Below are 3,711 nucleotides of genomic sequence, written 5' to 3'. Positions count from 1 at the left end.
ACCTACACAACAGCTCACAACCACATCTAAGTCCAATCACAGGGGGATCTGATCCCTTCTTCTGGCCTCTGAGGGTACCAGGCACATACATGGTGCACAGATATGCATACAGAAGCAATATGCACACACATAAAAGAACATTTTTTAAAAAAATAAGGAAGACAATAGTGACATTGTCTGGGACGTTCGTCCACTGATTTCTTTATGCTTAATAGGCAGGTGCTATCATGATGATCTCCACTTCACAGATGAGAAAACCGAGGCACAGAGAGATCAAAGGTTGGCTATAATAGGACAGAGCCTAGATAGCCTAGGGTTGTTGTTGTTGTTGTTTTTTGGTTTTTTTGTTTGTTTGTTTAACTAGGCAAAGAATTTTATTAACCTTTTCCAAATTTTATTCCCAGGCTTCTTCAGGCTTCTTGAATGAATTAGGTATAAACAAACACTGAAAAGATCTGCAGTGTCCAGGGATGGGGTGGGGGTGGGGGACTTGGGCTTAAAAATATCAGATCCACTAATAAACAAACAAAAGAATTCTAAAAAGCGGTCATGCTATAAAATAGCAGCTCCTGTAGCTTCTGCAAGCGTCACCTTCTTCAGCAGTTGCTTCAGTTCAGTTTGCCTCGTTCTTCGAAGCCTCATCAAAATTCTCCGCCAGATCGGGAACTTCATCCTCAGCATCCTCTCCAGGAGCACGTGGTGCTTTTCCATCCACAGTGTTTGGGCAGAGCGTCAGCCCGGCTCCTTACACTAGTCAGACTGCTTGCACCAAGCTGGTTAAAGACGCGGGGCAGCACGTCTGTCGGCTGCTTTGACTCAGAGTGGCCTGGAAGGCGTTGGCTGCCAGAGACACCTGAACTTGAGGTGGTGTTAACATGGATCCCTGTTCCTTGGTTTGTAAACATGTTCACCTCTTCAACACCAGAGATGATGTTTACCCCTAACTTCTTTAAGGAGAACTGCAGTTTTTTATCGTCTGCTGTGACTGTTCTATGAACCATCTTCTTTCTACAACCGGTTCCTTTCCCACCAATATGCACTTGTGCCTGCAGTTTGGAGAGTTTTTCCTGGTTCTTGATCGTTTCTTTCATCTTGTCGGAGTGGAAATGGGGCCACGTGGGGGTCTAAGTTTCACAATCAGGGGGTCTCAGGCAGACCAGCTGAGATAAGGCACACACACTCAGGAAAGCAAGATGGCAGCTAACAATAGCCTAGATTAAATACATGTAGCCTGAGCCCACTATACCCAGCAACAGCATCTTTATCTTCACAACCACACAGTGACCCAGAGGCTTGGATTCAGGTCTCCCACCCCTCCCAGCTTCTTAGACCTTGTTCTGGAGAGCACTGGAATCCAATAAAGAGTCGCCTCAACTTGGATGGACCAAGTTGGATAAATGGTTGGGATTTTGTTTGTCACTGTAGGATAGAGGCAGGGTCTCTTATGGCCCTGGCTGGCCTGGAACTTGCAGAGAATGACCTTCAACCCCTGCTTAAATCCTTCAGTCCTCACTACTCAGATGTGGATCCTACCTGTGTGTCTCAGCACGCCTGGCTCCAACGCAGGGCTTCATGCATGCTAGACACTCACTGTACTGAGTGAACCTCGTCTCGGCCACCTTCGTAGATTATTTTAAAAGTACACACACATACACACATACACACACATGGGTACACACACACACGGGCACACACACACATACTAGCCAGGTGCTAGAGAATAGCTTGCTAAATACTACAAGTGGAACAGGCTGATGATTCAAATTATAAACATCCTCCCTTGATCTGCATCAAACATTATGAAGTATAACAGTCCCCGGTCCCCTCTGTCTCAAAGCCATAACTCTTTGGCAAAGTTTTGTTTTTACTGTTGTGTCTGTTGGTGTGAAAAGCTTACATAGTCAGAAAGTGAAAAAATTCACAGGGGAAATTCTATGAGCCGGGCCACCCGCTGGATGCTGGGTTTTATTTGTCCTAACTCAGGGGCCCAGCTGGGAGGGAAGGTCTACTCCCCGTGACTGACCACCTTCAAGCAAGCTCACAACCACTTTGCCCTGGTTCCTTTCATGATTTAATTACAAGAGGGCTCTTGGGAGGTCCCCAGAGCCCTTCTTGAATAGGCTCTGCTGAAGAAACACTGAATGAATACTTAGCACCCGAATTTCTGCAGACGTACTGGTGTTCCAACATGCAGAGGGGTGAACAGCTCTGCTATTTCAGGCCCATCTTCTTTGTAAGTCACGGGAAAACAATTGAGCCCCACCTAAGCGGAAATTTGAGCATCAGGCCTGGCTTTACTCAAGTACCAGAAAAATGGCTCAGCTAGGAAGAGATGGCTCTTGCAGCGGACCTGGATTTGGATCTTACCATACATATCAACTGGCTCCAACTGTCTGTAACTCCAACTCCGGAGAATCTGAGGCCTTCTTCTGGCTTCCAAGAGAAGCTGCACACGTATGCAGATACACACACATATAAATAACAAATAAAATATATCTTTTTAAAAGGGGGCAAGTGGGCTGGAGGGATGGCTTGGTGCTAGCTAGGTGCTCTTGCAGAGGACTCAGGTTCTGCTCCCAGCACCCATGAACCATGTGGCAGCCCACAGCCGTGTATAACCTGGGGACCTGCAAATGCACACAACGATTCACACATTGATTAAAAAAATTAACTGAAAAAAAAAAAACCCTAAAATCTTTTTTTTAAGGGTGTTAGCAGGAATGTGACCTTTCTTTGTTCCTGCTTGGTTCCTTCTCAGGCAGCCTAAATTTTGTCACAGAGATGTCTTTGGCCATTTTGTCTTCCAGTCTATCCATGGAGACAGTCTACCTACTTCTCAGTAGTTCTAACCCAGGTCTCAGGACTAAGCTTTGTGGGTTCTGATTAACTTAGCATAGGTTATGTGTCCATCCCCAGCCAGTTCTGGTGACCAAAATAACTCTCAGCCTCTTATTAGTCTGTGCTGGCTCACATCTGTCACCTAAGACAAGGATAGACTCACTTGGTTCTAGTAGAAGAAGACAGAGTTTTCCAAAGAGATACCTTGATTCTGACACTAGTTGAGGTGCCAAATAGAGGCTGGGCAAGCTGACCTGATGCTTGTTCTGTCTCTCAAAGCAATTTCCAGAGAGCAAAGTGCTCCTAACAGGGTTTGGGGTGGGGGTGAGGTTCACAAGCATGCTATTTGCTTAGATAGCTGAGGCTTCAAATGTGGCCTGTGTTGATGGTAACAGTTTGGAGATCATTCTCTGCGAGTGGCACTCACCCATGTGGCTTGAAGCTTTATGGTTTCTTCTATTAACTTTTTTTTAAAACTTCTTGGAAACCATCCTTAAGAAAAAACCAAAAAAAAAAAGAAAAAGAGGAACCCCAAATGCCACAGGATGATTCAAAACAGACAGACATCAAATTAGCACTCTCTCGTGGCCATCTCTGGTTCTCTGACACTCTTGGGGTTGTTCTCTAAACCCATCTGCCTTTTCTGGCTTTTATGATAATGAGTTTGTTCCCAGTAATGACAGAAAGACTTGCCTGACTCAGAAAGACTCCCCGGAGTTGCTACCACCCTAGTTCAGAATATGGGAGACTCAATCCAAGCTCCAAGCTTGTCACAGAGGAGACCACCCATGGTGGACCTGGGAACCAGTTCCTGCACTCTCAGTGTGAAGCCTTCCCCCCTCCCTACTTTAAGCTCAGAGCAGTCTAGTATTC

The 3,711-nt window shown here is 45.7% G+C and overlaps 1 pseudogene; it reads right to left on the bottom strand.

The window, feature by feature from the left end:
* Positions 1 to 613: 613 nt before the first annotated feature.
* LOC110295415 lies at positions 614 to 1,091 on the bottom strand (annotated as a pseudogene).
* Positions 1,092 to 3,711: the final 2,620 nt, after the last annotated feature.

Source organism: Mus caroli, chromosome 5, assembly GCF_900094665.2.
Source record: "Mus caroli chromosome 5, CAROLI_EIJ_v1.1, whole genome shotgun sequence".
Taxonomy (NCBI): Eukaryota; Metazoa; Chordata; class Mammalia; order Rodentia; family Muridae; genus Mus; species Mus caroli.
This window is presented reverse-complemented; position numbering and strand designations above follow the sequence as displayed.